The sequence below is a fragment of the Martes martes genome (assembly GCF_963455335.1).
Source record: "Martes martes genome assembly, chromosome: 2".
Classification (NCBI taxonomy): Eukaryota; Metazoa; Chordata; class Mammalia; order Carnivora; family Mustelidae; genus Martes; species Martes martes.
The window spans coordinates 66,690,289-66,712,078 of record NC_137889.1 but is presented as its reverse complement, the minus strand read 5'-3'; positions in this window follow the sequence as shown (position 1 = coordinate 66,712,078).

Sequence of the window (21,790 nt, the reverse complement as noted above, 5' to 3'; positions counted from 1 at the left end):
AAGTGAGACTTGAGTCCCTGGTGTCTTGACTCCAAAGTATTCTTTCTACTGCTCTGTCAAGTCCTGGAGATGTAATATGTAGCATGGTGACTATAGTTCATACTGTATTGTATATTTGAAAATTGCTAAGAGAGTAAATCTTAAAAATTCTCATTGTAAGAAAAAGATTGTAAATATGTAAGGTGATGAATGTTAATTAAACTTATTGTGGTAATCATTTCACAATATACACAAATATTGAATCATTATGTTATATACCTGTGGTTAATATGTCAATTATACCTCAATAAAAAGTTTCGAAAATGAGTGAGGGGAGACAGGGCCCTGGGGTTGGTGAAAAGAGGTCTTTGAGGGCAGCCAGACTTGCCCTATTGGGAAAGTGTCCTCCTTCTTAGCAGGTAGGTCTACTCTTCCAAGCCATGTGGTGACTGAGAGGTTGCTTTGTGCTGGGATAAGGGAAGTCACTAATCACGGAGGATCCCCGAATTGGAGTGATGTGCTGACAAGGGCACCTACAGTAGTCAGCTGCACTACAGTTCTTTCCCTGTGCAATAACATCATTTTGTGGGGCCTCTGGCAAGCCTCTGACTTTCTGGGCCTCAGTTTCCTTATCTGTTAAAGGAAAGAAGTGGACCAAACAATCTCTAAAGACTTCTCCTATAAACATTCTCTGGTGCTGATGTGTCCTCATTCTGAAGAGCTAGAGAATCATCAATCCATTACAAACTGAATTGGTTGTTAAAAGCTCTTCAATCTTATTTTGGTTTCAGAATATGTAACACTGTATTGTTTTGGTAATATTTTCTTCCTCTCAGGGCAGATATAGTATACGATGAAAATGAAAAGAAGCCTGTGAATAGAAGTGAGAAGAGTTGGGACAGTGAATCAGGTGGCAGAATATCTGGAAGCTTCTTGCAGACACAGATGGTTGATGTAAACTGTTCTGGCAGGGAATTTCTGCCAGACATCCCTTGGAGTTTATTACTAAATGTGGGATCAGTAAACTTTTAAAAACATACTGTGCATGTAAAACCATTTAAAATAGCTGCAAGTGCAAAATCTTTCTGTTTCAGCAACATCTAATCCTTTCTTTCTGCTTTATAAATAATTTAGATTAAAATCCCAGCTTTGGCATTGAGCAATGTTATTATCTTTTATAAAATTTTATCCTTTCTAAAATTGTTGAGTGGTTCATTGGGAAAAGTTGAAGTGGTGTGGTGGCCCCTGCTCCCAGGATGTTTCATTTCACTCCGTTTTTTTTTTTTAAGACAAAAAAATTGTAAAGGACAATTAAGAAATATAAAATTCATGTAAGACAGTGGAATAAAATGAAAGAATGTTACTCCGCAGTGTGTGGTCTGAGTAAAAAGCATTAAAGTTGAACCAGCTGCTAAACTCAGTGCTCAAGTGTAACAGTTAATCTTATGATATAGGAAACAACTGTAATTAGGAAATTGTTATATCTTAAAAATGTAACTCCATATAGTAAAACCAGACAGCCCTGAGAGTAGAAGCAGGGATTTTATGGAACATTAAAAATGTTCCTGTGCATGAAATCCCAGCTGCAGAAAAATTTAATTGAATATATGCTGTTTTTCCTCTATATATAATAGCTAATATTTATAACTTATAAATGTATTCATCTATGTTATCTAGTTTGGTTTGTATGCATTCTCCAAAAGGTATGTGGGAAGTATTACTCCATTGATAGCTTTATTTTAGAGATGAAAAGTTGGGCTTTAAATAGGCTAATGACTTGTCCAAGTTAACACAACTTGTAAGCAACATAGCTGGTACTCAAATCTGGTTTCTACTGAAAGAGTCTCTCACCAGCAGCATATGGAAGTTTCATAGGAGAGCGTGTAGGAGTGCTCATTTTGTTTTGAAATGGGTTGTAGACTCTGATATGATTTTGATCTTCAGGAAGAAAATGTTACATTTGGCTCCCCTAAGTTCATTCCTACCCAAGTCCACTCCTACCAAGTAGTTGATAACATTACATTTATTACAGCTATTTTCTGGATAAATTTAATTTTTTTTAATACAATAAATTTGCTAAACATTTTGTCCACACTGATACTAGTTTTTAAATTCTAAATGTGATGAAGGTGAAGGACCTAGGCTGGTTCCTTTATTCAACATGGCCAAAGGAGTTCCCCCCACATACTTTAATATATAAATTTGTAAAGAAAAACAAGCTAATGGAATATGGAATGCTGGAAAAGACTGTTAGGTCATTGAACCCAAACTCCTCCCCTCTGCAAGAATATGGTCCACAGGTCTTGGCAAATATTTGTCTATTTCACTATTCTAAAAAACAATCCATCTTTTGTGGGAAAGAAGTAATTTTTACTGGTTTCTTTATTCTGACTTCTTTTACTGACCTTTCATTCATTGGTATAGTTCCACTTGCTAGACACCCTCAGGATTAGTCTATGTTCTTATTCTTATGAAACTATTTCCTTGTTTGTTCCCTCCTTCCCCCAGATCCCTTTGGTTATTCTGTATGATACAGTTTCTAGACCATTCCACTTTCCGATCCCCTTCCTTAGACGTGTTTGTCAATATGTCCCTTAAATGCAGAATCCATAGTTGAACAGAATGATCTAGATGTAATAAGATCCAACAGAAGCACTGTTGACATTCTTGTTCTAGACACAATAATTGTATTAATTCTACTAAAGATTGCATCTGATATGTTAGTGCGTTGTCAGAAGGTTGGCTTATAGCATTGTTGCAATTAACAAAAGGGCATAATTTTTTTTCCCCCTACACAATTGCTATTTTTCCAGGTCTGACATTATGAGTCTCAAACCAGTTTTTATTTTGGTCCTTGGTGCATTATTTCATATTGATTCCTATTAAATTTTATTATACTCATGCAAGCTATTAATTTAATGTTTTGAAGTGTTCCTGATTTATTAAATTTTCTCAAATTTATATTCTTGGCAGATTTTGTTGAGTGTAATATTCTATAAGATGCAACGAGGGACTCCCTCAATATTAACAAAAATCTATTAATATTCTTTAAGCACGCTGTTCAACCAAGTACGATGCAGTCAGAATGATCGCACTACTCCCTAACCCTTCATGATCATCTTTGGGCCTTGGTTCCTTGAATAAGGAACTTATATAGCACAGGTCCCTAACAAAGTTCAGTTGAACTCATTTGAATGTATGTATCCCTTTATGACTGTTCAGCATTTTGAGTCATTGGCTCCCTGCAAACAAAAGCTTGTGTACACTTCTGAGGATAGCTCATATCATTCCTCCTTCAGAAAGTTTTTCCTCTACTAACTCCAAGATACATTAAATCTTTTTTAAGTCCTGTAGCATAAGTTGCTTGTATCACACATCTGAGCATTTAATTATGGGCTCCTTTGCACTGTTATCTAAAGGTTTATGAGTGTAGGAGTATGTTTGCAATGTATGTTTGCATAGTGACAACAATTTTCTTTTTTTTTTTTTCTGTCCAATATTCTCTACCATTTCCGCCTCTTCTCCTTATATATCACCAGTAATGAGACCACACTTTGGTCACATTTGATTGGTTCAGGGTTGCTAACTTAACCCAAGCTGGACAAGAGCCCTTACCTGGAAATTTTGGAAATTGAGAAAGTGGTGGTTATCTCTTTTTAGGAGACTTAAAATGAAAAGCTGGGGAGTTGTCCATGGCTGTGGCCGTGTAGGCAGAAAACATGAGTAAAATCAACTGAAGAGTGGGAGAGAGACAGAGAGAGGCAGAAACAGAGAGAGGGGCAGAGAGACAGAGAGACGGAGCACCTTTACAGAGAAAAGTGGCCACTACGGCCTCTGATAGAATTTGAATTCCTGGGCCAAATATTCCTAAGACCTAACCACATTCCTCAGCCTGAAGCCCATAAGATATGTTAAGCAAATTCTCCTTTCCTAAACTAGTTCAAATTGTGTTGCTTCAGTATTTTAAAATAGTAATTTTAGAGTTGTTCAATGGCAGCTCAAATGGTGGAGAGAAACCCTAGGTTGTGAGATGAATGACAGGTTCTTCCTGTGGCTGAATCTGGCACTGCATAATGGATTTTGTATAGCTCAAATTAGTATTAAGGATTAGTATTCAGAATTTTAAAAATTAGGAAAATTTCTGCACACTGGATTTTTGCTTTCTCTTGAAAAGCCTGAAAATCTAGAAGCCCTGGGCTGGCATTTGATTTGGCAAAGAGGTTGGAGCTGGAGACAAGTTGTCCCCTTTGGAAAGGGAGGCACTCCCTCGTTTGTTCTCATGCTCACCATCCCATGCTAGGAGACGAGGCCAAAATCAGTTACCATTTCACATCACCAACACACACATACACACATATAAAAGTAAGTTTTCTTTCTTTCCTTTTTTTTTAAAAAAGATTTTATTTATTTATTTGACAGACAGAGATCACAAGTAGGCAGAGAGGCAGGCAGAAAGGGAGGGAGAAGCAGGCTCCCCGCTGAGCAGAGAGCCTGATGTGGAGCTCGATCCCAGGACCCTGGGATCATGACCTGAGCTGAAGGCAGAGGCTTTAACCCACTGAGCCACCCAGGTGTCCCCTGAAAGTAAGTTTTCTTAACAGTAGCTTTAAAAATGGTGATAAAAATTTGGGGACTCCACCTTGGGCATGGAGACTATTTAAAAAAAGAAGAATGAGATAGAATTTTGGGAAATGAAAAACTGACAAAGCTCTATGTATAAAATTTTTTTCTTTGTGAAAATAAAAACTATTACTATATTTGCTTTCCTTTTGTTACTTACTTTACCTGCCTTGCACTCATTTATACGTGAGCCTGGAGAGAAAGCTTCCTTAGAAGGATAGAGAAAAGACAGGGCTTACCTAGGGAAACCGCCAGTGAAATTACCTGTGGGCAAGGAATGTCCAATGAATTGCTAGAGAAATAGGTTATTAAGATAAAGTTTAAAGTACAACTTTACCCTCCATTATCCTTAGCCTTCAAAAATATATGTTATACATAATGGCCTTAGGTTAAGGGTGTTTGATGAAAGGGAGTTTGGTGAAGGGAGTTCCAGTCTGGAACAGCAGCATGTAAGTAGTTGTAGTGAGGAGGACTGAATCAGCCACAGGCATGAGAAAAAATTTTCCAGGATGTTCTAGGTAAAGGTGATGAGATTATCTGTTATGTGGGGTGGGTGATGCAGCTAAATAGAGTCATTTTACTTGACCTTAAAAGCAATCACTGAATTCTTACTGACATCTGGTCTTGGTTTAATGTTGTCTCTTGGGTTTTGCCCTAACTGTTACCAACACTTTATATACATCTTGTATTCAGATCCTGAGAGAGGGTCAGTCTTTATCTAGGACAAAACATCTCTAGTGATGAGAGGTCTTCTGCCAGATCCTCATCTAAGGTGCAGGCAAACTTGCAGATGGCAGTTCCTGGATTTGATGTGGCTTAGGAGGTGGGTTATCACTGGTAAATTTCCCAGGAGTACAGTAAACTTAACTCTAAATATGGCACAGCCGTATACCTCTGCTTATTTTACATGACCCTGTGAAATTTGCTGTGTAGGCTTTTGTCTACATCAATTATTTTTTGGGAAGCAAGTAGAAGAGTACAAGTAAGTAGAAGAGTAGAAGAGAAAGTAGACTTTCTAGCTGGCAGCTTGTCCAGGTTTCACTTCATTCTCAGCTGCTGGAAGCTGAAGCACCGTTCGTCATGTTTGCCTGCCTACTTAATTCGCATTTGGAGACTGAAGGAAGGAATGTGTCTTTCCTCTGCTGTTGGGAAAATTTTCTTCTCTTTGGAAGTAAGCAGAAGAGTACAAAAGAATACAATTAATAAATCCTTAAAATCTAAGATAAATATTTCAGTGGCTATTTTGGCTTTCATAAACTCAAGCATGATAATCATAATTCCAAGATTATTACTTTCACTTCATTCAACATTTCTTCAGCTTTGATCAGATTGGAGACAAATATACATATTCACAATATAGTTCCCTTAAAAACTGAAAAACGAAAATCTCTTATGTCCAAGCATTTTCATGTTTTATTTGATATACTTAAGCTTCATTTTAGCATGTAACAATGTTATCAGAAAAGACCACTTAAGTACTCCAATATTTAATTTGTAAAGTATCTGGAAAGAAACTTTCAGGAACATTTTGCTTGAAGAAGAACTAATCAGTGTGTCAGCCATAGTATAAAAACTTGCTTTTATTTTAATTTTATATAATGCTTTTAGTCCCCTTGACGTATGCTTGAACTGGCCTCACAATTTCTGTTCATTAGTTCTGTTCATCTGTTCTGTGCAGTTTAGAGAATATTTACTGTGGGAAACAATCACTGAGCCATCTTTTAACATTTTTGCTTTAAGTGAGTAGTGAAATGTGAACCAATTTTGCATTAATAACTCAGGCACTTCATTGTTTTGAAGCACTGTTCTGTGTGTAACGATAATACATTTAGTTCCACCTCACCACCCGCCTAGTGTTAATCAATAATATTGATTAGAAGTGCCTGCCCACCAAGTGCAAAGTCAAATATTTGAAAGTCAAGTTGAATGATAAACTGTACTTCTAAGCTTAATCTGACGTTTTGAAGCTGGTATGTGATATTCTCCCCTTGTTTCCTGAAACGTCAATTTAGCAACCAATGGTCATGTTATGTCGTATTCACATGGTGTTGTCATCTTTCTAGTAAAGAATATAGAAACTGGCCATGGATAAGCTTTAATAATGTTAGATGGGCACTTGGGGAAGCACGGGTAAAATTACTATCAAGGAAACTACTAGATTGGAGCCGGAGTAGCAGCTAGGAAATATGTGCTGCATAAAATTGTAAAACAAAGTGTCCAAAGACATGATAATTGCTTTGTATTCATTAGCTAAATTCTGGATAGAAACGTAGACATTCTGGGAATTTTGAAAATGTAATGAAACCATGGAGTGGGAAGAGAAAGCCATAACAATTTTTGGTGGGAATGGGTGGGGGTGATTAGAGATGGGGAGGTGAATTTCAATACATGCATCATTTGTTGGCTCAGATTTCTTCACATTTCTTCACAGATCTTGTCAGTGTATTAGTTTATTATATACCACTTGAGATAGCTTCAATAATTATTATCATATTAAATCTAGAAGGAAAATTTGAGGCAATAATATAAAAAGTATTATTTACTTTTAAATGTTTTAAAGATCAAAAAATGGATCAGAAACTTCTGATGGTTAAAAAAAGTAGAATCTTTTGGCTTTTGATAACTTTTAGAAAATAGACAACCATTTGAATGAAGAAAAAAAAATCACCAGTATTATAGGACAAAAGAAAGGCCAATTAAAATTCTTGATTTAGAGTATTCATTTTCAGAAAAGAATCTCAGAAAGATAAGAACCATGCCTACTCCCCATCTTCCAATTCAAAAACTGTGTTTGATATATTTTTTGCCATATAGGATTGGGTCTACTCAGTTCCCCCCTCTCCACACTCCCCAAATCATTTATTGTATGGAAGTGAAGTGAAATACATTTTCTAGCCAAGGTTGGTGTTTGCTTTTTATTTGACATTGATATATGTAAACATATTTTATATATTGTATTAGAGAATAATAAGAAACTGTTTAGTAGAGAAAGAAGTCTGAAGCTGTGATGACTTTTGGTACGATGGATATTCTTGTTAGCAAATCCATCTGCACTCCTGGGCCAAACCTTGAAGATAATCAGATTACTAAAATATTTGGGAAAGGTTTCTAACATCACGTTTTGTAACCCACTTAAATGTTGGCTCTTTTTAAAAAATTATTAGAAAACATACCTATTGCTTATTTTGCTCAATCTCCCCGTTAGTGTTTGCCCATTTTCTTTTCTCTGTAAGTTCTTTCAGTTATGGAATGATTATTTGAAGTTTTACCTCCTCTACCAAGACTTCCAGTTTTCAGCACAGTATCCTAGACACAAAATAATCCGTGGATAAATATCTGAAGTCATTAATGATGGTGACTGCACAATAAACTCTCAGAAAGAAATTGAGTAGTTTCATGTCTCAGGGATTTCTGATTTTTTTTTCATGTGCAGCTACAGATGTCAAAAACACAGAGTAAAGAGTGAGCTCTGTCAATTTTGTAGGTGAGTAGACCTGGGTTCTAGTCTTTGCTATTAGAGTAGAGACTCTAATTCAGTGCACAAGCTATTGCTAACCTCTTTGAGCTTGTTACTTTATTAGTAAAATAAAAGGAACTCATATAGTGGATCCCTGTGATCTCATTCTAAAATTGTGTGATTCTATTTAATATTAATTTCTCTCTGAAGAATCCTGGCCTTTTTTGATATCAATCTTTATTTTCCTTTGGGGTAGATTCTTTTTGCTTTTGGACTACACAAAAGCTAGAAGAGGTGCGGTGTTTGGACTATTCTGTGGGACGGTAGGTGTAGCTAATATGCCCAAGTGGGAGACCCTCAGAAGTTGGGGGACAGCATGAGATCTACTGGGAATCTATGGGTGGGTAAAGAGGAAAAAGAAGGAGATGGAAGCCATTGAGGATAAATTTTACTTGGTTCACAATTTTGTCCAGAGCTCTGTGTGGGTGTTTTCTATGAGAGAGAAATTTAAGGGAGTAGAATAATGATGCATAGAAATATTATAGTGATGCTGCTTTCTTTTGTCATACTCATAATAAAAACTTTTTAGCCACTAGTGTTGTGCCAGACCATATAGAGCCAGAGGCAAAAGAAAAAATGAGTACTACTAATCCTATCTTTATTTAGAATTTTAATGTTGTTCATCATGGACACTTTTGCATTACATTTTATTTTTTAAATATTGCATTAAAATATTATTTATCTTGATTACTGAGATTTTGGCACCCATTAAGTTTTGCACCCAAGGAGAGTACCTCACTGCTAGCCACTCAATAACGTTTTGTGGTTCCTATCTGCTGCTTAACTAGCAATATGAGAAGGTCTACTTTTGCTTGCACATGGAGAATGTACCCTCTGGTGGGGTTCTTGCTTTCTGAGAACTTTCCCATATCAATCAGTTGAAACCTCTCTGCTTGGGACACATAACAGACCAAAAAGATGTATAGAGTGCAGTTTTCAAAAATGCCATCTGTGGTTCTCTTGGTTGCAGTCGTGTGCAGTTCACATTCTTAGTAATTATTAAATTGTATATTTAGTGGAGTTATTCCTAAAATTTAAAGACAAAAGATTAATGCGGAAGAAATTCTTTCTATTTGCAAACCAAAACCACCCCACTAAATGAGACAATCAATCTGCCAGAAGCAGGAAGAGTAGCCTGCAATTGCTCAGGGAAATGACATGGGGAAACTTGTTAAGGGAGGAAAAGACTGAAAGTGTAACTGCAGGCTGGTGAGGTGGAAGGATCTTGGTGTTTAGGGGACCAGAGAACAACTCCCAGCATATGTATAGGGTAACTGAATAATAGGCCTTGGACATGCTTCCTTCCATTCAACTAAAATAATGCTTTCCTACAGCCTTAGCATGGAAAATAGAAATAATATGGGCCGGTGAACCAAAAGGAGAAATAGGTACTTAATTACACAGTACTGTGTTATAGAAAAAAGTAAAAATAAAACCAAGTGTTAAAATAAGGGCTATTTTACAGTCCATTTATAAAAGTCTGCAGGACAGCATGACAGGATGAACGGTTCTGCAGGCTGGCTCCTTGAGGGACAGGCTAGTTCCTTATTTCTATCTTTTCTTTTTCCCTATTTTGAGGCTTAAGAAAAAGTTGCTTGAAAAAAGGAAAAAAATATTCTTGTAGGGATATAAAATGGTGCAGCCTCTGTGGAAAATAGTTCGGTGGTTCCTCTGAAAGGTAAATAGAAATATCATATGACCCAGCAATTCCAGTTCTAGGTATAAACCCAAAGGAAATGAAATCAGGCACTCAAACAGATAGTTGCAGGCCAGTGTTTACTGTAGCATTATTTACAATCGCCAAAGTGGAAATAACTCAAATATCCATCAGGAGATGAAAGGATAAACAAAATGTGGTATATTCATACAAAGAAATATTATTCAACTGTAAAAAAAGTATGAAATTCTAATACATGATACAACACGGATGAACCTTAAAAACATTATGCGAAATGGAATAAGCCAGATACAAAAGGACAAATATTGCGTGATTCAACTTAGGTAAAATATCTAGAGTAGGCAAATTCATAGACAGAAAGTCGATTAGAGGGCTGGGGTAAAGGGGAAATGGGGACTGATTGCTTAATGGGTATAGATTTTTGGGGGGTGATGAGAAAGTTTTGGGGGCATTTGGGGGCTCAGTCAATTGAGCATCTGAATCTTGTTTTCAGCTCAGGTCATGATCTCACAGTTGTGAGATCAAGCCCCATGGAGGGCTCCGTGTTCAGCATGGAGTCTGCTTGGGATTCTCTCTCTTCCTCTCCCTTTGCCCGTCCTTGTGCTCTCATTCTCTCTCTCTCTCTCTCTCAAATAAATAAATAAACCTTAAAAAAAGAAAGAAAAAGCTGTGGAAATAGATATGGTGATGATTGTAAAACATTGTATATTATAATTAATGCCACTGGATTATATACTTAAAAATGATTAAAGTGACAAATTTTATGTTGTGTATATTATCACAATAAAAGGAAAAAAAGGCAAAACAGGAAATCGTGGATCTGTGTAAAAAAATAAATATATTTCTGCATATCAGTCAAAGCCAATTCCTATATTTGGAAGCCATTTTTAATTGGATTTGACCAACTCAACCTAGTGTTATAAAGCAAAAGATCAACTTTCCCCAGAAAAAATGTTCAGGAATAAATTAACCGCAATAAAGGTTATTTGATCCATTAACAGGTACTTATTATGAGTTAAAGCAGACATGTCACCCATTTTGGTTTCACAGAGCTCTCTCCTCAATTAGGGCTAAATTATACTCTGACTGTAGCAACCACTAGGCCTCCTGTTCTTACAGGTAATCAATAGCATCACCTCCCAGCAAGGGAGGGACAAGCCCTGACATTCTTCCCACGATTGCCCTGATATTCCAGGAATTTTTTTTTCATGGTGGCAGTGGACCAAGGGCTGGGGGTGGGGAAATATAGTGCTTTAGAAGCTCTTGCATATTAGAAATAGCTGATATCTTTTTGACACAGTTTTGAAACAACCGTGATTCTGAATGTCTGGATACATTAGAATGTGGATTTAGAGCATTTATGCTAAAGATTTTCTGTGATTAAACTTAACAACCAGTGTGGCAGGTTATACTTAAAAAACAAGTAACTTGAATTTGATGTGCTTTATATGCAATGAGAGTATTTGAGGGCTAGATAAGAAATCCTATTTATCTTTTCATTAAATCCAGGTTCTCCATATTAACCACGTATTGGCCTCCTGGGGTTATTACAAATATTTGAAAGTACTAATGTTTCATTAGGAATATCTATTTCTCTACGCCACAGTAGACTTTCTAGCTGGCAGCTTGTCCAGGTTTCACTCCATTCTTAGCTGCTGGAAGCTGAAGCACCGTTCGTCATGTTTGCCTGCCTACTTAATTCGCATTTGGAAACTGAAGGAAGGAATGTGTCTTTCCTCTGCTGTTGGGAAAATTTTCTTCTCTTTGAACCATACTTTTATAATTTTCTCTTCAAAATTTTCCTTGTTATTTTTAGCTTTTTGCCAAATCCCTGCGTGTTTTTCTTCTTCTTTTTTTTCTTTGACTGCTTAATGCTCTTTAAGCTCAGAAAGGGTAAAGGGGATTTTATTACTCAGTGAATCATTTATAAATATGCTCCATGCACAAAGTCTCTGTGTCAAGTGTAACAACACGCAGGGTGTTATGTAGGTGAACGTGTAAGTACCTGGATAGGTGTGTATGGACAAGCATCTCTTCACTTCCTACGTGGAACAGGAGCCAGCAAAAATAGAACTGGGGTGTTCTGTTTGAGGGAGGTGCCGTTTATAACCAAGAAACTGTATGTGCAGTGCTGACATCCATACTTATGTATAAACAATGACTTAATAATGGACCTATTATAATGACATTTAATTTGGGGAACATTTGAAAATGTCATAAACACATGCATTAATCTCTAGAGTTGTCATTTTCAAAAATGTCAGGTGTTTTCTTGTTTTGAATGCCTTGGAAATCTTGTTTTGATGTAACACTTGGCAGCTGATGACGTGCCTCCAAATCTAATATGTTCTTCCTGACCACGTTTAACTTTGAGGAGTCTTTAGAAACAGTTTTGTGTGCAGGTTTGTATCAATAGCTTATTCAGCTACTAGAGTTATGTCTCAAGGACATGGTTGCTGATGGTGAAGACTCAATATGGCACTCTAGGTGGCACTTTCTGGCTAAAACAGCTATTGCTGAATGAACGAATGAGGAATTAATGAGAATATAATATTTAAAATGGTCTGCATGTTTTCATGGGAAGGAGAGTGTAAGATGAAGAAGTCCCTATTAATCCATCACTGAAATGAGGTTTTTTGCAGGAGGAGATACAGCCGAAATATAAATGGGTGAAAGCATAATGATAGACAAGCAAATTCTTGCATGCCAAATAAGGTTCTAGGTTGCTGAGAGTCATGCAAGAGGGATCCAGTAAACCTGTTGTCTCTGGAAATCTGTGGCCTTTTTGGCGTTGTCATCGACTCCACGCCTGTGCACATGCCTTTAGCCCTCCTTCTCCGGTCAGCCACCCACCTGCTCTGGCTGGTTGGTGCCCATACTTTTGTTGATTTTGTCTGTCTATCATTCATTCCTACTTCTTCTAATAGAAGCTTAGTTTTTCTTTGGGGGATGGCCCCTTCCCTGTTGAATGCAGTTTCAGTGAGACTGTCAGGCAAGGTATCCATTTCAACTCCTGACTGAGGGGTGAGCCCAAACTCATGGTCAGATCCTTTCTCCTTGATTTGAATTTTGTGTGAGTGGCATACAGACAAGTGAATAGGACAACACATTCCTCATCATAGTGGTGTGATTATGGTGGTCGAAAAGGAGCTGTCTGTTTAACTAAATTCCTAGAGCTGCCAGGATTCTAGCTTTTTCTCAAAAAACCTTTTTAGGCTCCCTGCTTTTTCTTTAGATCTATGAGCAACCTCTTATTATGGTAAAACATTCTTTCCCCCTTAAGCTAGATAGAATCAGTTTCTGCTGTTTGCAACTGACAAAATCTAAGTGATACAGGCTCTTTTTTCCTGAGTCCTGTACCCTGCATGGGCTCCTGCTATAACAAAGACTCAGCCTTAGGCAGGGGGGAAAGGGGAAGAAGCCTGTTAGAGCTTCCTTGGTGGTGTCACTATTTTCTGTTCTGCTTAAAGATGACATTTAGTCTTCTTGGGTTTTTTTTTTTTTTTTTTTTTTTTTTTTTTTTAATTCTTCAAGGTTACAAAGATAGATGAAATCTTTTACTCAGAGCATTTTCCTGCTCTTGTATATTTTTAAGTCTATGGCATCAGGATGCTCAGTGCCCAACCCAATCTCAGTCTCTCCATAGCAATTCAAATGTCTATGTGCAGTGGTGACTTGCCCTGGTTCTTTTAAAAGGGGAAGGGTTGGATCACACAGAGAGAGGCACCACTGCTCCCTGTGCACACACACACACATCCCTCTCCTTTTTCTCCTCTTTGCCCCTCCACCCTAGGAGGGAAAAAGTTGAGTCCATTCATCAGATAAAAAACAGACACTAGAAAATACAGAAACACCAGCAATTAAACAGCGTTGAATACACAGATATTACTTATTCTGGGAATGCTCACGCTTCCAGCGTGCGAACTCCTCAGAACTACATATGTGTTTTTGTTCAGTGTAATTTCAACAATTGTGTAATATTATAAACATCGATTAAATATCTGTGCTTTCATGAGAGAAGGGTCCTGCTTCTATGCAAATATTAACAAAGTAGTTAAGAAAACAAGGAAGTAACAAAGAAAATAGGACTTGTGGGCAGATGGTTTCTGAAATTATATATTTTTTCTATAAAGCATTAGTTGTTTTGAAAGCATTAATGCTGATCTTTCTTATAGAATGTGGGCGTATAATTCAAGGTAAAACACCTTCATTGCACAATGCAGAGCTTACTCTGCCAAGTACTTATTTTATAGTAACTTTTTTCTCTTGAAATATTTCCTCAAATAATTTTTAGTAATTTTTCATGGGTCTCTAGGAAGACTCTTATTTGAAGACTGAGAGAAATCTTGTCAGTATTTTCCAAGGCAGAATAGAATACACACTATTGAAGAATACCTCCTTAAAAGGAAATTCTACAACTTCTCCTACAGACCCTTTCTAAAGTTTATCAGCTGGTCTCCGTCAGAAAGTTGTTTTTAATCATGACCTACATATCTCATGTTATAATCTAAATCCTTATTTTCTTTTTTACTAAGATGAAGAACAACTGAGAACAACATTCTGAGTAAGGATGAAGGCATAAATGTGAAATGACTAGCTAAAATTCTCTGATAATATGAATTTTAAAATAATTTTTCTCATTGGTATACTTGCTGATTTTGAAGAATCTCCTTGCCCATTTTATACCTTTGCATATCCTTGAAGTAGTGGAGACAGAAGTGGACACACTATGGAACAAAAGTGGAGACTAACTGGACTCACCCTCAGGGCAGGGCTCCTATGTCTATATCCCCTTATTAGAATTGATTTTTAGATCTCAGTGACATATTGATGTTCATAAGTCAATGTGATGACCAAGCTGACTTCTAAATTGATTTCTACTCTCAACTGATCAATCCCAGGATGTGAGGCCATCTGGTTGGTCACCCACACGATTGGTCAGCAGCATGGATTTGCCTCATCAGACAGCATGAGGACACAGCTGTGGAGAAGCCGGTCCCTCCCTTTCTATCCTGTGTCTCTCATCAAATTAATTGCTTGATGGAAAATCACCACTTTCCTTGCCAAAGTTGTTTTTATGTGAAGTACTATGAACTGTGCTTCCTAGTTAGCACTTCAGTTATTTTTCATATTTTATACATAGAATATTAATTTCTCTTCCTGAAATGTACTTTTTTCATATCTTCTCCTAAAACATTAGATTGGTCTTGACCACTTTCTTAATTTAATAAATACATCTCCATCTGAAAGAACTTTTCTCACTCCCTCTTGATAGACCTCTATGCTCTTTATTTTACCTCTGAAACCAAGAGGCATGTGAACTTAGGATTGCCTCTAGTTTTGCTCCCAAAGGTTGACAATGGTCTTTAAGGAAGAAAAATTATCCATCTTCTTGTGTGCTGTGTGATTTTATTCTGTTGAATGGAGTCTAGCTCTAGAGTATGCTATTCCCACTTTCTATATAAATTTTCTCTCTTCCCCCTTCTTTGATGAGAACTCCATATGGTACAAGATAAGAATTCTTGCTGAAGTTGGGACATTGCATTTATCACTTCCTCTTGACCCACCAGATCTATTATTCTGCCTTTTTACAAAATTAGGTGAGTCTGATGAGACCTCTTTCTTACAGATCATATATTCTGATGCCTGCAAGGTGTTTGTGAATTTATTGTGTAATGATTTCTTCCAGCAATTTTTTGGCATGGTTCATAGATTTGAAATAACCAGAAGCATTTCCTTTTTCAAATATAACTACTTTATTTACCCTCTCCCTGCTTGTTTAAAAAAAAAAATGGAAGGAATGTAAACATACAAAAAAACCCCACACAGACTAATATGGCAAAAATATTATTCTAGTTTAATGACACAAACTTTTTAAGGTCCATTCTTCCACTGGTAGGCATATGGGTTATTTTCACTATTTTGTTATCATAGGTAGCAGTATAAAGAATATTGCGTACAAGTATCTTCAGCTATTTGTAAGAGTTTCTTTAGGATATAAACCTAGGAGTGGAACTGCAGAAACAGAAATGTATGCTCATCTTCAATCCTTTTAGATATGGTCAAATTTTTCTCAAAGGGCATACCAATTTGTAACTACAAATACAAATACAATTTGTAACTACCCCCATTGGTAGTTCATGAAAGTTCTTTGACCCTGAGAGCACGACCTAAGCCAAAACCAAGAATCAGAGGCTCGACAGACTCTGCCACCCAGGAACTGCCCACACTGTCCTTTTAATTTACATTTTCCAGATTAGTGGTTAGGATGAGCATCTTTTCATTTCTTCCTTAGCCTTTCATATTTCTTCTTCTTTGAGAAGCCTGCCTCTTTATATCCTTTGCTAGTTTTCTATGGCGCTTTTTTTTTCCTTCTTATTTTCCAGAGTTCTTGGTAAATTCTGGATACCATCCATTGGTAGTTATTTTTGTTGTAAGTATCTTCTCCTGGTCTGCAGTTTGTCTTTTCTTTTTAAGTTGTCTTTTGCTGTGTGCAAGTTTTATTTTTAAAGTGTAGTTGTAGTATAAGTGCTTTTCTTTGTTTTTATGTTGGCATCTTGTTTCAGAAATCATTTTCTACCCTGCAGACATAAACATTATTGCCCCTTCTTATAAATGTTTTACATTTTGGTTTTTCAATTGTTTTGATCTTTTAAACTACAAAAAAAAAAACCTTTGTAAATGGTAGCCCAATTTATTTATTTTCTATTGGGCTTATTTGTCAAGAACCCATTTTCTTAACTATTAGAGTTTTGTAATGAGTGTTGATTACTTATGGCTCTGTCAAGTTACCCCAGCTTGTTCTTTGTTTCCAAATTGCCTCAGTCTTATTGTTCCATTGCCTTTCTAAATTTTGGATCAGTTTTTCAAGTTGTACAGAAATCTCTATTGGCATTTCTATTGGAATTACATTAATTTATGTATGAGTTTGAGCAAGACGAAATCTTTATAGTTTGATTCTTTCTATCCATGAACATCACATATTTCTTCTTTTATTTTTGCCATCTTTTCCTACCTTTCAATAGGGTTTTGGAAATTTTCGCCATATAAATGCTGCCCAATTAAAAAAAAAATTATTCCTACGTATTTTGCAGTTTTTGTTGTTGTAGATGGGGTCTTTTAAAAATTGTTTTCTAACTGTTTCTGGTATGTGGGATGCTATAGATTATATATAGTTCTTTTTTTCACCTCACAATTCTGCTGAACTTTCTTATTATAATTTCTCTATTGATTCTTTTGGAGTTTTCTAGGCTGAAAACCATATTATCTGTAAAATAATGACACCTACGCTTACTCCTTTCCAAGTCCTTAAATATTTGTTTTATTTTCTTTTAATGATTGATGAGAACTTCCAGAACATGGCTAAGTAGAGCCAGTGATAGAAATATCACTGTCCCATATTTGACTTTAAAGGGAAAGCTTCAGCTTCCCATTAGTGAGTGTAATGGTCATTCCGAGTTTTTGGTATATATCCTTTTTTGGTTAGTGTAGTTGTGGTTTTGTTTTTTTTAATAGCACTATTTTGCTGAAGTTGGTTTTTTAATTTTTAATTTTTTAAAAAATTGGGGCGCCTGGGTGGCTCAGTGGGTTAAAGCCTCTGCCTTCAGCTCGGGTCATGGTATCGGAGTCCTGGGATTGAGCCCCGCATCCGGCTCTCTGCTCGGCGGGGAGCCTGCTTCCCCCTTTATCTCTGCCTGCTTGTGATCTCTCTCTCTGCGTCAAATAAGTAAATAAAATCTTAAAAAAAAAAATCATGGGTAGGATGAATGTTATCTGATACTTCTTCCTTCTCTACCTATTGAGATGATCGCACGCCTTCTCTTTTTAAAAATTTTTTGTATTTATTTTTTTGCTCTTTTTGAGTAGGCTCCATGCCCAATGTGGGATTCAAATGTATGACCCCAAGATCAAGAGTTTCATGCTCTTCCAACTAAGCCAGGCAAGTGCCCCCACATAACTTCTCTTTTAATCTAATTGTTAATTACATAAATTTTTATCACATTTAATCATCCTTGCATTGCATTGTCATCCTTGCATGACAATTTTTTTTAATACACTGCTAGATTTGGGTTGATATTTTGTTTAGGATTTTGTATCCATGCTAATAAGTGATATTATTCTGTAATTCTAGCTTTAAAAAATATCTTGATTTTTGTATCAAAGTTACTGTTAGCTTCATTAAATGAGTTAAGTACCAGCACTATCACTCCCATCTTCAGTTAGTGAAACAATATGCATAAAATTAGAATATCTATTCAATGAATGTTTGGTGTAACTTACCTCTCCCTTGTAAAGGCATCTGAGCCCAGGGTTGTATTTTTTTGTGATTGAACATAATCTTTTAATAACTATTGTTATATTTACTAATGTCCTTTCATTTAAATTTATATGTGTTACAGAGAATTATTTCTGTGATTATGAAAATGTACCAATCTCTTCATGACACAACTCTAACTTATGTAAAAAAAAGTAATGCCATACATACTACTTATGATAATTATCTAACCAGGGGCATAATTTTAAATTCTATGTGTTTATGTAAATCTTTAACCCCTTAACTTTTGGAATATTTTATTATCAAAACATGTCAGATTTAGTATGTTGGTGGCATGATAACAACTAATATTTATTGTCATCTATTCTGTGTAAGGAAGTTGACTTATGTTTTTATATTCAAAGTCTATAATAATCCCGTGAGAGTTGGCTAATCCCATTACACTTGAGTAAAGCCTAGGGGCTAGATAACTTGTATAAAATCTCATAAGTAATGAGTGGCAGATTTGAGATTTAAACTACATGTGTTTGAGGGAAAGATGGTGTTTTTTTATTTTTACATCTTACTGGGAAATGTATAATAAGGACTGAGAATCAGTTTTGATAATAAGTAGTAAATTGTTATTGATGTTATTTTTTGAAATTGAGATTCATGATATAAGCTTCTAAGAAAATTGACTATGATAAATATAAATGTTGCTAGAACTCTCATGTACTAATAGTCTATACCCTGCACAACTCCAGAGGGCACCATTGATATGGGCTTCAAGGTGAATGATGCTTCTCTGGATTTATATAGTATGATGTGTTTAATGCTACAAACAGCTACCTGCTTTGTAAGATTCTTAGGAAAGAGAGAAGTCATTCCAGTGAAGATACACTTTCTTTAAAATTAGTGAAAGGTTAACTGTATTATTGGGCTGAGTTTAGGGATTCCTGTTAGTACATATAGTGGGGCTTGTTAAGATTGTATTTTACAAAACTTGTACTTGATATTTGTAGTTCTCAGTTTACTTCATAAAAAAGGAGAAACATGTTTCAGATGAGGGCAGCTAATTAACTTACAAATTTTTCTTTTGACATCAGCTGTAATATTGAAGAAGCTTAAAAAAGAAACTCATAAGGTTTGATGATTTGTTCATGAAATTCTTCTTCTTCTTCTTCTTCTTCTTCTTCTTCTTCTTCTTCTTCTTCTTCTTCTTTTGACACAGAGAGAGAGGCAGTGAGGGAGAGAACACAAGCAGGAGGTGTGGAGAGGGAGAAGCAGACTTCCCACTGAGCAGGGAGCCCAATGTGGGGCTCAATCCCAGGACTCTGGGATCATGACCTGAGCCAAAGGCAGATGCTTAATCGGCTGAGCTACCCAGGCACCCCTCATGAAATTATTCTTGCAGTGCAATGGAAAAAGGAAGCAAGTATGCTTTCTTAAAGAAGTCCAGACTTTGTTTACCATTTAATTACTTTACCTTAATGAAATGCAACATAGAGGATTCAGTAACGAATAAGTGATAAATACAACAAATGTGACAATTTATTTAGCCATGATTCTAGATTTGGAAATAATTGGTATACTAATAAAACAGAATTTCATGATACGAACATATTTTATAGGTACTAGAAGTAATGTAAGTTTTGGTGGGTTTTTTCTTTTTTTGAGACTATTTCTGGCCAATATTGTACCCATTATATTTTATGTTTTGAATGCAAAACTTTTGTAGTATTTCTGATTTCCCCTGACCCATCCATTCTTTTGTGCTTGTTTCTCCATTTTCCACTAGACTTTGACTCCTTTACTGAAGATATATTTTTTCCTTCCAGCTCCTTTTTTTCACAGCAGTATCCATTCTCCCTGCTGGCTGTCAGTTCTTTTTCTCCTCTCAAAGTCATTTCAGTCATTGTTCTTTATGCCTCTCAGAGGAATAAAAAAGGGCTGGTCTCTGAATTATTATTTCTCTTTGAAGCAAGGAGAATGCAGAGTGTGCTAAAAATCGCTTTAATTTAATAGGTTCCCAAAAAGTGAATTCAGTTTTTTTCTCTGTTGCCATTAAAAAAATTTATTTACCCTGTCATTTAAACTTTATAATAGATGACAAAAACTTTTAACATTTAAAATGACATGAACAGTTGGCACTTTTTATTTTGGACTCACCTTAAGGCAATGTATAAAGACAGTGTTTCTCTTATTGTAGTGAAATCTTTGATTTCTCAAAACAAATGTGTTAAGAAGCTAAACATGTTAATGTTTTTCCCCTTTAAGTTTTTGAAAAGCTCTGCATATATTCCCTGGGAAAATCTTGGTCTTTCTTACATATTACACATATATGGCCATATGCAGGCAGTTCCCAGCTTGCACCTTTCAGAAGTTAAAATGTTGGCTCATTGACTAGGGTATAGAATGCATTTCCCCATAATAACAATAAAGTGGGTGGTGGTTATGTTCCATTAAAGCCTATTCAATCCTAATGGCAGTGCTATATTATTGTGTCTAACAGCCATCAATAATGTTGCTTACATGGGCACTACATTTTGAGATCTGGCAGTAATAATGGTCATGAGGTAGGGTTGGCAAGGCCTATCAGTGACATCTCCCTACTGAATAACCTTGGACTCCACTGTGAAGGGAGAGTGGTTAAGACCACCTAGAGTCAGAATCTGAATTAGTCATAACTAGCTACATATAAACTCAAGATGATTTTAATTGTTATTTATATGGAGGGCAAAAGATCACAAATCTTGGGGAAATAGGATAGTCCGGGAAAAACCAAAGCCACATGGGAACCGCCATCTGTGAAAATTAGAAGAGAGTATAATATAGGTCAAGGATTCTTAGATATACAGTATATATATAAGTGCCTTAACATAATTTAACAAAAATGTAGTTAGGGTTTCCTGACTAACATCTTTTCATTTTCAACATTGACTATAAAAGTCCCTTTGCTTTCTCTTTATAGCCAGATCTATTATAACACTGGGCTAAACAACGCAAACTTTTACTGCCTTATTCCTAAAGAAGGCCGAGAGGCTAAAGAAGAATGAAACACTAGTCTTCTCCTTTGTTCACCCTGTCTTTTCTCTAGGTCTAACTACCCAGTTTTCCCTGTGGAGTCTAAAATGTAATTTTTTTTTTAAAAAGATTTATTTATTTATTTATTTATTTGACAGACAGAGACTGCAAGTAGGCAGAGAAGCAGGCAGAGAGAGGAGAAAGCAGGCTCCCCACCGAGCAGAGAGCCCGATGTAGGGCTCGATCCCAGGACCCTGGGATCACGACCCGAGCCAAAGGCAGAGGCTTAACCCACTGAGCCACCCAGGTGCCCCTAAAATGTAATTTTATATAGATTTTGGACCATTAATTTTAACCTCTAGAATTTCTTCTCTCCATTGTTCTTTCTTCAACTTCTCTCTCATCTCTTGACATTTGTGCTGTATTTTGTTTATCTTATTTATTTCTCAAATTTGATAATCCAGGTATTACACCTGTATCCAATTTCATTAGATTTCTCCATTTTTTATTTTATATGCTGGAATAAGGGATTTGTGAACTTAACATACAACTATGTATGAAACTTGATGCAAGTTTTATTTCTTTTTTTTTTTCTGGGAATCTAAGACCAATAAAGGTACCTGAATTTTTCAAAATAGTTTTAATAATAGTACCTGGCATTCCTCCCTTTGTGGAGTTGGCTTTGGTCTACATGGAGAGTTTAACCTTGATTCTCAGT